Source organism: Anas platyrhynchos, chromosome 5, assembly GCF_047663525.1.
Source record: "Anas platyrhynchos isolate ZD024472 breed Pekin duck chromosome 5, IASCAAS_PekinDuck_T2T, whole genome shotgun sequence".
NCBI lineage: Eukaryota > Metazoa > Chordata > Aves > Anseriformes > Anatidae > Anas > Anas platyrhynchos.
The window spans coordinates 61259281-61272492 of record NC_092591.1 but is presented as its reverse complement, the minus strand read 5'-3'; the positions used below and the strand labels follow the sequence as shown (position 1 = coordinate 61272492).

The 13212-nt window shown below is 41.1% G+C and overlaps 1 long non-coding RNA gene across 1 annotated transcript; it reads left to right on the top strand.

Moving 5' to 3' along the window:
- The first annotated feature begins 8497 nt into the window (after positions 1 to 8497).
- On the top strand, positions 8498 to 11250 carry LOC110352978 (uncharacterized). Its single transcript, XR_002402860.4, has 2 exons — positions 8498 to 9662; positions 9958 to 11250. It is a non-coding gene; the product is annotated as an uncharacterized lncRNA (long non-coding RNA).
- The last annotated feature ends 1962 nt before the right edge of the window (positions 11251 to 13212 follow it).

The window sequence follows — 13212 nt, the reverse complement described above, 5'->3', positions numbered from 1 at the left end:
GTTAGGAGCTCATGCAGACCCAAGATATTTCAGATGTTTCTTCTCCCACAGGTACTTCCCCTCCTATTCAAAAAAATAACTGCAGTACCACAGAATCCACCATGTGGTGTCTGTTAGCAAATGTTGACTTTTTCATGGTGACTGGTGTAGGTACATCTAGATTGTGTATTTAAACATCACAGTTTTGTTTTCATTTCTTGCAAGAAACATTTGACTGAGGTTAATGTTTTATATCAACAGAGTAAAAATAGCTAATTCTAGGCCCAAAGGTCATACACATCAGCACAACTTGAGTTCTGAAGTGCTTTTAACCTTGATTTTTCCTTGTAAGCTTGGTCCTTTAAAATATACAACACATTTAACTCGATCTCCCAAACATCAGGAGAAAAAACTGTTTTCAGTGTCTTTGGAAGACCATAATCATTTGACAGCCAGAGGGGTCTGAGTGTATTTAAGACAATACATACCAGGAAACACCTACAACAAATACAGTTCACTTTACAGTAAGGAATACAAATCAGAAATATCAGCACACACACACACAAAAAAGACGTCTTCCCCATCTGATTCATTAGATTCTTGGCACTCCAATTAAGCTCTGACAAGCTAGTATTCCAGGCACAGTAAAATATTGTTGTTCCACTAGGCTTGCTCCAATGTTTAGTCATAAGATCCATACAATAATAACAGAACAGTGGCCTATCTTGACCAACAGTACATTAGTTATTATCTGCAGCACAAACACCTACCACTTTATACTAACATTTTGGCAGTTAATCTAAACATAGCACTTAAAGCTACATCATAATTTTGAGATCTAACTGGGTCATTTTCCTTCCAGCTGGCACCAGTAAAAAGTATTTTATAACAAAAAAGTAAATGAAACTTTTTTTTTTTTACGAGGGTTTTTTTTTTCGTTCCTTAATGGCAGGAGCACAAGTATGATTTCAAGCACACACGACACATTTTTCAAGGCCTGTTCGTGGTGATGCTAGCTGGGTGAATTACAATAAGATTTATTGTGCAGTGGTGTATGTCTAATTTTCCATCTACTGCTGGGAGCTTCAGTTGGCGGGAACTAACAGAGACGCCCATTATGCACAGCCTGGTTCAAACTGTGGTTTTGGTGCAAACTCTCAGGGACAGGAACTTACTGCACATGCTGGCAAGAAGACAGGGAGAGAGTTGATGAAAAGAACAAAGAAGGACTTTTTAAATGGCTTCTTAAATATTTGGTATCCCATCCCTTCTCCAAATTGTTTTTGTGGCAAGGGGAAGGCGGAGAAGGGAGAAGTCCCAACAGATTTTCCTGTAAAAATTGGGTCATATTCAATGGATATAAAACAAGGCAGCTAATGATTTCTCATTATTGTAGCAAGCTTCCCTGCTGACAGGATTCAAAATGAACAGGAGCTCACCGGAACAACAGTGTTCTCAATACTTTACTTCCGTACTCACTGCCTTTTTTTTATTTTTTAAATTAAATGTACTGGAAACACAGGTCCCTTTTTAAACCATTTAGAGAATTCTTTCCCTTACTTTCCTCTGGTTTTCTCCAATGTCCTACACACACTCCCAGCTAAACCAACTTGACATGCCATGCCAAGTAAAGGTGGAGAGAGGAAATAACAGAAGGAAAGGATGAGAAATGGGGAAAAGCAGAACAGACAAGAAAAAACAAAGGCCTGGATCATAAAGAAGTCCTGAGCCTGTGGAGCTCAGTACTGCCAGTGAGAGGCAAATGCAGAATGAGAAGCTGGCATGGAAGGGAAGAGAGCTTGAGAATAGGAAAAGGTTATGAAGAAAAATAAATAAATGGGAGTGGAAAAAACAATATGAATAATATGGGGGAAGGGTGCAATAACAGAGTAAGTGGCTTATTCAGAGCAGAGCTGGGATCCATCTTGCTGAGCCACAAAGCACAACATTTCAGTGCACTGAGCAGCATTTCACCTCAGATGTAGCTGGAGACAAGCTCCACAACCACATCCCACCCTCCTTGGGGGCAGCTTGTCAGGAAGAGAGCAGAGCATACAATATACCATGTTTCCACTGTGCTAGAGCAACAGAGAAAAAGGGTTTGCGTGGTTGGCCCCACAAGTAGGGCTCAAAAAAGGCATTACACTTTAGAAATTCAAATCAAGTAAAAAGTGAAAAACACATTTATGGAAAAAGTTCTGATGTCCTTCTCATTGGTTTGCCAGCATTCATGTATCCAAACACAATTTTGTGCTTCAAGTTTGCAGCACAGAGTGATTATTACCTAGGAATCTCATCTTTTCTGTCTTTTGGTTTATAGTAGGTGCTATTTACTATCCTCATAAAAATCTGCTTCAACTATCAAATTTAATAGCATCTTCTCAATTTTTGTGGGTGCTAGTTCACTGTCTACAACCTACAGTGTAGTTCCCCAGTCACACACGGGATGGCACTGCTAAAATTAGTCCTCACACATCAAGTCTCTCCTCCACCCTGACTCTCTAGGCAGTACACTCAAGGCAAAGGCACAAAGTTTTATTTCCCGGAATTGCATTTATCCACCACAAACTGACATCACTTATTTTTATGTCTGGTTACTCAGTTATATTTTTACTTTGTATCAAGCATGGAAAACCAGTGCCTGTAAGTGTATTAGTGCTATGTTATGATTTTTGGAAGGTTTGGCAGCAGAGAGGAGCAGCAAGCAATTGGGTGCGGTATTACAATGTGCAATGTGGTATTTCATTCCCTCTAGAGATCTGTAATTTTATGGATGTTGAAAAAATGTTAAGGAAATTTAATGTACAGAACACACGGAACCAATTTTCTTCTTTAAGGAGAAAAAAAAAAAAAAGAATAAAAAACAAAAAGACACCTTTGGGCTATAAGCATTAAAAACCATCAGTCCAAATGGAACCATTCAGCAGACCTGAGTGAGGAATAGAGAGGGTAGGCAGAGTAGAGAAATAACCGTTAATTTTTGTCTGCATCCTCTTCGCAGTCGTGTCTCTTAATCATCACTCAATTCATTAACACACTGTAATTTCATGTCAATGTGACCCCAAATTCTATATATGGGCAGCAGCGGGTGGAGACTCCTTCCTTCGTACCACAGTGACTCAGAATATAGGACATCATAAAAGCTTTTTTCTTCTCCTTTTTGGAGAAATAAATACATTGCCAGAACAAGGTCCAAAAAGCCCGATAAAGCACAGTTAGAGTTCAGCTAAACCCCAGTCTCAGAAGACACACTTTCTTCAAATTTCTGCTGTTACACCCTTGCCAAAAATACCTTTCTGATCTCTAATCAGGCAATCAGCTCAACCATATGCAGGGGAGTAAGAATTACCCCACACTGTCATACAGAAAACAACACTGTATTGTATAGCGCAGCACTGTTCTATGTCCTGACATAGAAGCATGGCTCCAGAAATAGCAAAGCATATACCTGTAGGTGCTATTTAAAAAGAAAACCCACACATATGCTTTCAAGGATCTTAAGTACAACACAGACATTGTGTTGACTGTAGCCTGAACAGCGTATTATACAAAACAGTGCCAGACAGGCTTCTCAGCACTTAGTTTCAAAAGCAAGTACTAGACATAGCACATCCTTGATGCCAGTGCCTTCCTTGGCCAACAGGAAGGGGTACAGAATTCAGCACAGTAGAAAACAGTTATTAACATCTGGCTATTGACAGCAGGGGCCTGGAACTACATATTCCTGATGTATCCCTTCATCCAGTCTTGTATAAAAGCTAATGGTAACTGCAGTCCTCCTCTCCACTTGCTGCTCAGCCTAGGAAACCTTCACACACAGTGGAGAAACAGAGTAATCATGTACTGCTGTAGCTGCCACTAGCATAAAATTGTATCAATAGCATCTCCTTACCCTGTAGCAGGAAGAACTCCATTGCCTTCTGCATGGAAAGACGTTCCAAGCCAAAGACAATTCCAATGACGAGTCAAAGATCTTCAGAAGATACCGATTTGGCACAAGACACCATGAGGAAGGTGTGATTATCTCAAACATCCTACAGATTCACAGCACACAAACCAAAACGGCCAAGTCAAAGTAACCTTAGAGGCTTCCAGGATCACTTATTGTGGGCTGTCACCTACACCCTTGCAATTTTCTCAATCTTATTTTTTATGGATGCTTCAATGCCAGAAAACCTACTCTCCTGTAACAATGGCACATGGAAATCTAGCTGCACCTATGTCTCTCTAGACTTTACGTAAGTTGCCATACACAGGCTTGTCATAACCCCAAAGACCATGACAGCTGGAGAAGGAATGGGTGGAAGACAGTGCACTAGCAAAGTAACTGCACAACGCATCCAGCAGGTCAGGATCAGCATTTCGGGGCATAGTTCCCATTCAGAATTTCTACCAAATTTCAGGTGTTGCAGCGATTTTGGCATGGCTGCAATTAGTGGCCCAGGCTTTGTTTTCTAGCCATAAAAGAGCCACCAGTACCAGTCCAGTTGGCAGCTGGACATGAAGAATACAAGCCACAAATTTTCTTGCAAGTATTCACAACTCACATGAACAAACCAAATTCTTTTTCTAACTTACGTTACACGCATAATTTTTAAGCTCATTAACCTACAGAAAGGATGTTTTCAGAGGTCATTAGTCACCAAACTCCATCCAACACTGACATCTGTACTGGAAAATTTCCACATAACAAAGGCAAATTTCCCCTGGGTTTGATTATGAGTTTTGTTGACCTTCACCACTAAAACTCATGGTAGAAGCACTATTACATTCACATTTAAAAATCACAGGAGCATTTAGCTGGGTAAGTTCGGCTCTGAATTACTTTGAAACGCTTCAAGACTTTGAAGAAACCCTACTTTCATATTTATTTCTAGTAAGTAAAGAGTAGTAACAGATACAGATGTCATTATGCTCTATTGTAAAGGAAGCAGAACAAGATCACCAAATAAACCAGTTTACTGGAGGAAGAAAAACCTCTAATAATCAGGTTGACAGAATATTAACAGGTTACATAACTTTTCTTCATACAAAGCACATCTAACAAAGCATACCTAATAAACTGGGCAAACTCAGGACATAGAACTCACCTGGGACACCACAAGCTTCAGAAATAATGCAAGGTTCTGCAGTGCTTGTATTAAGGCCTTCTAGATTTGCGGATGTAAGCCCTCCTCGCACATAAACAGAAATCACAGTTCACTACCTCTTTTTCTATAGAGGTGGGGTGACACATCTTAGTATTTGTGTGTGACCCTCTGATATGGGTGAGTGGAGTCTTCCAGCAGAGGAGGTTCTTGGATAAACAAAAATTCAAGGCACATGGAGCAACCTTTCTACTCCCCAGGTGCTGCCTTCCTCACTCACATCCACCTGGGCAGCACACACACACAGATGGGGGTGGGAGGCAGTTCTTTTTGTAGAGCTCTTTGTCAGCATAACGGGCCAAGGACATCTTGAGCTTACCTGTATTTTAACATACTAGGTCTGTAGTGCCAGTCCAATACTAAGAAGCTAACCCCAGAAACAGCAAGAGGAAGTCAAGACTATGCTGCTCGTAATCACTACTGACAGGATCCTTGCCATCATTCACTGCTTGGGAAAGTCAAGGTGCTAGACTTGGACCCAAACCACTCTCTCACTCATCCCCCAGAACATTCCAGTCAATGTTTTCATAATGAAAACCTAGAACTAGGAATGAGACAAGAACAATAAAGAGCCCTAAAAATTCCCATCTTCATTGCAATGCAAGGTGGAGTCCTGCTAAAACAACGTTTAACAGGTGGGAGGACAGAAGCAGCAATAGTCCTCATCCTGATACATCTCTAGCAGTCACACTATCTACTGATCAGCTGGTGTGTTTATCTTTAAAGAAACTATAAAAGGAATCACAGATAAGAGTGACATTTTATGAAAAAGAAAAAAGAAAGCGTTCCCATTTTTGGTATTCTGTCGCATTTCACTGTGAGTGTGTAGCATCAAGCCTTTATTGATATACTAATTATTTACCAGTTTTTGTTGCTTTTGCAATGTAGGAAGCATGAGGCTGAAGGTGACACTCTGAAGTCATTGAGCAGCCACAGACCTCAGCACACAGTACAGTTTTGTGCTCTGTGACAGGAGGCAGAAACATTGCAAGTAAAGGAAAGCCACTCCCAGAAGTTGAGAACTGAATGTATTTGTTGTTCATTTCCCAAAATAATCAAACATCTTAAGACTGGGATTTTCAAAGGCGCCTAACAGAGTTGGGTCTTCTAAGCCCATTACATTTTGGTGGCATTTGAATACCTCAATTTCTAAGTCTGCCCTGAAAGAGAATTAAGGTGGGATTTTTCAGTTTTAAGTTTACCGTTCTCAAGCTTTGTGCCCCATTTTGCAGCAGGTACTGCAAGACACAACACAGATCTTTCATTCAGAATCTTCCAGGATCAGCAGAAATTTACCAATGTGGTGACTGTTGTAGGACTGGAATTTTTGAGATTTTCAGTTTTGTTTTTCAGTCATTTGTATTGTAACTTACCATTATCTTTCTTGTATTAGGACAAAAAAAAAAAAAAAACATAAGAAAAATACACTATACAGAAATACATGCTGATGAAATTCTTGATTAATATGAGATAAGAATCCCAACATCCATTAACCTAACGAGAACCCCATGTGCAGTTTAAAACAAACAAACAAGTGTGAGAAATCAGGCATCTGCTCCCACCAGCTGTAGTACAAGCTATGAACAGGCTTGTACCTAGACAACTACATTTTGGTCCCGATATTAATTACATTTAAAATGGAAAAGCAGAAAACCTTCTGCCTTCTTTATTTAGCTTACACCCCCTTTGTTTCTTCTTTTTTTTTTTTTTTAATAGAAAATGAGTGGTTTTCCATTTAAAAGGTGAGAACCACTTTGTAGTTACAAGTGGTACTTTTTGACTTTCTTAATACAACCCTGTGGCTACAATTAACACAACGAATAAATAGCAGATCAAATTAAGGTCTGATCCTGCTTTACTTAAAGGTTCAATCCTTACAACAAATTGCAGGTTAAGCTGTTGGAGGCAAATGAGGAGAGACAGAAGGTATGATTGCTGATGCCTGAATTTTAAGCATTCAGACATTAAAAGCAAGTGTATGAGAGCAGATAAGCAAATATCAAGACAAAGTTTTAAAGCTTTTAGGTGCTTTGGATATGATTAAATTCCAAATATAGCTAAGATGCTTGTTTTGCACATACCTTTGAGAAGATGTAGCAGATTTTATATTTCTCTTTAGAGCTACTTAATGTTTACTTTTATCCTTCACATGGGAATAACGCTTTCAAAAGAGAAAAAGAATAAGATTTTTCTTCTCTTTATTTCAGAGCTCTTTAAGTTCATTTCAGAACGTCATTGTTTTTGAAGTTTGGGGAATAAGGGAATGGCAGACAGCTTCCATGCATGCTCTTATTGTTGTGGAAATCTATTATTTCATCCCTTTAAAAACTGAATAAATAACTGAACCAATTTGAAGTCCCCCACAACCTGGGATTCCTATAAGCATCTTAAGATTGCATACTACCTGATTTATTTAGTTTGCAATTCAATCACAAGCATTGTGCAATATAAAAATCAGAACATAGTAAAATAAGTATGTACTGTCTTTAAGCATGATCAGTCTAAAGATTTTTAGGGAGGGATTAACTCAAGGAAGGTGGCTTTATGAATCACTGTCTGAGGCGCACAGCATCTAACATGAATCCTAAAATTGCATCCTCAAAAAAAATGGTGTACTTACAGCCAAGCTCCACACTGACTGCCCATTTCCTAGGGCTCCACTGAGAGAAGGATGTGCTCAGAGCTTCAAAGAAGCAACCCATTGTCTGAAAAACAAAAGAGCAATGAGATATGTTAAGTAATTAGTTCTCTTCCATAGTAATTAAGAGACTTAAGTAATTAAGTCTCTTCCTTACCATGAAGTGGTGACCAATGTATTTTTGCAACCCTGTTCTTGCTCTCTTTGCACAAATTATCAAAAGACATTGCCAATGAGTCCTTACATATTGTTCATCACAACATTAGCAGTTTTTTGAACACCCTGCTTGGGGCACCTACCGAGGCTGCTCCATTACACTAGAATTCCTCTTCTGATTTTGCCATTGAGCTCCAGAAAACACTGAAGAAAGGAACATGCTCAAACCTCTGCCTTTGTTCCTACCCTGGCTGCAAGAAGGACAGTAGAGAACAGCACAAAACCACCACCCTTCACCCTCTTACCTAACCGCAGCCTTTCCTCATCCTGCTTTGTTCTCCCAGATCAGAAATCCACACCAGGTGGGGGCCCCCAGCCCATGTGAGCCTTTACATCAGCCAACAAGAGCCACCTGTGCAGCACAGCCCTATGGGTAGGCACAGGTGTCACGCACCACCTGCAGCCTGGGGCTGTGCTGATGGCGGGCAGAGAGATTTCAGGCAGATTCCTCAGCTACAAAACCTGAGGGAAAAAAACACTCTGGGGGTGCTGGCAGGGTGCTGGGATGGGACGGTTGAGCCCAGCGCCTCCATCCCCTCAGCCACGAGAGAGGCAGTCAGCCAACCGTTAATAATGGTCCTGGGCTGAGCCTGCCTGGGGCACGTGCATGGGGCTGGCCATTACCGTTATCCATTACCAAACCTCTCCCCTGCTTTTCCAGCCTGCCTTGTACTTGCTAGAGCTCAGAGCTGGCTGCACTCTACAGTCACTCTGCTGGAGTACTGTGGTTTGCACCCAAAAGCCTTTATTCCTGCACGACCTCTCAACATGCGGCAGGCAGTGAGTGTTTCGTTCTGGGTGGTTTGGGTTGATTTCTTTTTTTGCCTCCATAGCACTTACCCTTTTGGTTTTCCAGCAGCTGCAGCTATTCAGGGGGAATTGACTGAAGTCTTGCATCAAGGGTGGATTTCCTGATGTTTGAATAACAAATCTTTCATTGTGATTGAGTAATTTGATCATTAAGATCCTTGATCCCCAGATTTTCTGAAATAAGCATGTTGGTCTAACCAGGTCTTACCAAAAATGGGAGAAATTTCGCATCCTAAATATTTTAGCTAACCTGACGGACTTGGCGGTTCAGCTGTACATAGGCTGACTGCCTTGGCTCTCCATTTAAAAAACAAAAAACAAACAAACAAACAAACAAAAAAAAAAAAAAAAAAAAAACTAAGAACTGTTGCAAAACTCCTCAGCAAGGCCCATCGCTGCTAGGACAGCCTGCAAACCTAGTTGCTGATTTACCCACAGTCACTTTACTTGCCCAGACACCCCCCTGTGCTCCCCACTAAGTGTGGTTTACCCCTCAGCAGCCCAGCATGATGCCTGGATGCTGAAGGAGAGAAGAGGGCAAGCCAGAAACAATGGCCAGGCTGAGATGCTTCAGTTGGCCACCCTGTTGCCACCCTGGAACACCAAACTACTGGGCTAGGTGGGCTACCGATCTCACCTGGTGGGACAGTTGCTGTGTTTGCAGTCACATGTTACTTGTGACTAATTAGCTGTGAGCATAGAGCAGCTATAAAGATGTTAGTAGCCAGTGGGGGGGTCTTGGAGGCAGAGATACCTTTCCATTTGCTGCTTGCATGGTACTAGGGTCCTGCTATGTGATTGTGTATCACAGCATAATATTTTTGTTTCCCGATTTCCAAATACAACCCTGTGCAGCTTGACTTAAAAAGGAGGTTAGTTGTGTGTCTTCTGTGTGAGGCACTGCATGCAGAAAATTAAAGCTGGATGTTGCAGAGGTGATGCAAAAGTCAGGGGGCTGACTGCATGTCACGCTTACAGGTTCTGAGCATGCATCCTATTTTTGAAAACTAATTTAAAATGATGCGTTGGCTTCTTTACATGCCCTGCTAGTAACTAATTAACCAGAAGCATAGCAAAAAACACCCCAATAATCAATATGCATTTCTTTTGTAATTTGCCTATTTGAGAATTATTTAAAGCTCTAATAATTACCTTTTGCTGTTGCAGAGTGATCCTTTCCTGATGAGCTACAACAGCAACCAGACCTCTCAGTAGGTTTTAATAGAAGTAGAGAAGCTTTTAAAGTCTGCAGTGTCAAAGTAAATTAAAGTGGCCCTAAGTAGTTCATAATACAACTGACCACAGTGATTTCTACAGGGCAATTAAGTTTTACTGTGTCAATCATCTACTAGGCATTAATATAAAGCAGAACAGCTCTGAAGAAATTTGTTATGGACTGTCATGTCAAGAACCCAAACGCTAACCTGCAGCGGCCTTGATATTATTAAAATGACTAAGGGTCAGATTCCAATTAATCTGCAGATTTAACAGTCCTTCACTGTAGTGGGTCTTGATACAATTAAGCAATAATAGATGACAGGAAGGATACTTCCTGGCAGCTAATGACCAATGGCACTATTTGAAGGCCCTTAACCCAGCTGGTCATTAACTGCTTGGAGACACAACCTGGAGCTCATATTTTCTATTGTAAACCATATATTAAAGAAATAAATCAATTACTGTTTCCCCCCACTCCCATCCTGTGCGAGCTGTCAGGCTGCTGCAGTAGCAAATAATTGCCACAGCAGAACCCCAGCCCCGGCAGCCAGCGGGGGGACAGGCTCCCGTGCCCAGCATCGCAGTCCTGAAGCCCCCAAGCTGCTGCGAGCCTCAAGGGTGCCTGAGGAAGCTGTGGCTGCAGCTGGCGAGTAGAGGTTGTGCTCCAAGGCTGTGTCTGGGTGCTCAGCTGGAGGGAGAACCGTGTCTGAAGGAAGGAGAACGGACCCGGGCAGTAGGAGCACCTCGGTTCTCATCTCGGCTGCACGCTGTCACTTGTGCGGTGCCAGAGAAGTCCCGTGGCTTTCCTGCAGCGGCTGGAATAACTGATGTGTATCTCTGAGGTCTGAGATTCCTTGTCATTATTCGGCCGGCACTGTGATAGCTTTCTCTCATGGTGACCTGATGCACACACCATGGTGTTAGCAATGTTCCTGAATCCTCAGCGTGCCCTTTGGATTGCTAACGAGGGTGGTGCATGGAACCCGGCATGGCAAAGGCGCTCAGAGGGAAGGAGACCGCATGGTGCCAGCACAAGGGCAGGCTGCTCCTTGGGCACCTGTGGCCTCCAATGCTACCTTCACCAGAAGACTATTGCACACTGGACACGGCACACCAGCCTGTGTGGTACAATTGATTGTATTTTTTTAGACTGACATCTAGAGCTGTCAAATAATCATTTTGTCTCTTACTGCTATAGGAAGCAGTGACTCGTTGCATGCCATTCCTCAGCTCACTTTTCATTGCGCCTATGTAACAACCCAGCTGATGGAGAACACAGTCGGTGTTTCCCAGACGACTGATCATTACTCACAGCTGCGGATTCCAGCAATGAAAGGAGACAAATAGTGAAGTAAGGCAGGGGGAGAAAAAACAGAGAAAAAGCTAAATTGGGGATGGCATAAGTTGACTTCAGTGGAGCAATATAATACATAGCAGAGGATTGGACCCTCTATCAGGCCTACAGTATCAAAATAAAATCCAGGCACAATGATACGGTGCTTCTTCTCCAGCTGCCTTTGACTCTAGTAGGTTCAGCTGGACTGACTGCTGTCCAGTGCCATAATTCTGCTTTTCAAATACACAGCATGGATATTGCCACCTTGTGCAAATTGCTCCATAATAACTAGTAGAAATACAGATTTTTTGCTGCCTTCCCCTCAAGAGCACTTTAGTGTTGCAGTTCGACTGAGTAACTAGTTGACTGCTTACCAGAAACCAAAGCTTAAAATGCACAAGTCAATATTTATGTATTTATTCATTATAACACATTGGTCAGCAACTTCATTCCATCCACTTTTGACCCTGAAGTATTTCATCACACAGATTTATAATGCAGTATGTCATTTTTAATAAGTTCATGTATGATGCTCTCTCCGGGGAAGTAAGGATTCTTTCCCACTTAGATGTTTCAGGGTGGTTTGTGTAATGGCTGAAACTAGACTGAAATCTGATGTAATGCACAATCAAAATGTTCTGTTACATTATAGTACAGTATACTTCAACACAATTTATTCTTTTTCTATGAGAACCATGACTAATTACAATGTCAAAAGCCAATCATAATACACAAATGGTAGCAGTTTACAGACATGGCAATATGGCAACTACAGGGTTTTTTTGTTGTCAAGTTTGGTTAGTTTGTTTAATGTTATACGCGGGGGAAAAAGGGAAGGCAAAGAAAGAGGGAACATGAGAACAGTTTTGTCTCATTTCTACTCAATAAAAATCCTACTGAGATTATGTTGCTACCAACAGCACTTTCTGCTTACAAAACCAGTGGTGCCCAGTGAATATTATCAAATTAAGTTGGTTATCATGCATGTCTTTCGCAGCATATGGTGTTAATGGATGTCAGAGGCTGATAAATGCCTTTGTACAATATAAAGGCATGGGGAAAACCTAAGAGCTGAAAGATTTCAGTTGCTGAACTTAAAGGAGACTAGCTGAATGGGCCTAGTCGCATTTTCCTTTCCATCAGCTCATCATATTCAATCTTTAATGCGAACTTAAGGGAACAATAAAGGATGCATAGAAGAAGTCACACACACATCTCATAAAACAAAATTTATCTTTAATTTGTAAGTGTCAACAGCAGTACAAAAGATGGAGTGATGGTGAATAGATTAAGGGTAGAGAGGACAGTCTTGAGGTAAATGAGCATAAATAGGCAGTCTTATAGACACTCCCCTGAGGGGTCTAAACCCCTGTCATGGCATATACTGAATCACCCAAAGATGACATGTTTAACATATCAGGAAAGCACCTTGTGCAAAAAAAAAAAAAAAAAAAAAAATATCCCCCCCACCCGAAACATGTAGGTAAGGTGCCAACGTACACCAGAACATACTGTATATGGACAGTGTCTTTCAATTTTGTCTTTTCCATTAATAACTGAGGCAGAGGAGGAGAAGACTTTTAAAAGTACCACTGAAAGATTATTTAATATTTAATTTACCTCACGTCAATACTGCACAACAAAATTCAAGAAGTCTGTTTATGCAATGAAGCAGAGCTAAGAATAACTATTCTCTTTTTTGTTGTTGTTGAGAACAGATTTTTTTTTTCACTCAATATCCTTAGCAAACTTTTTTCTTTCTCATTTTTTTTTTCTTCCTGTATCTAGAGGAGAGTGTGAGATGTGATGGCAACCTTTTAAGTTCATTTAAAAACTTTACACTGGACTGTACAAGATTTTTTTGATAA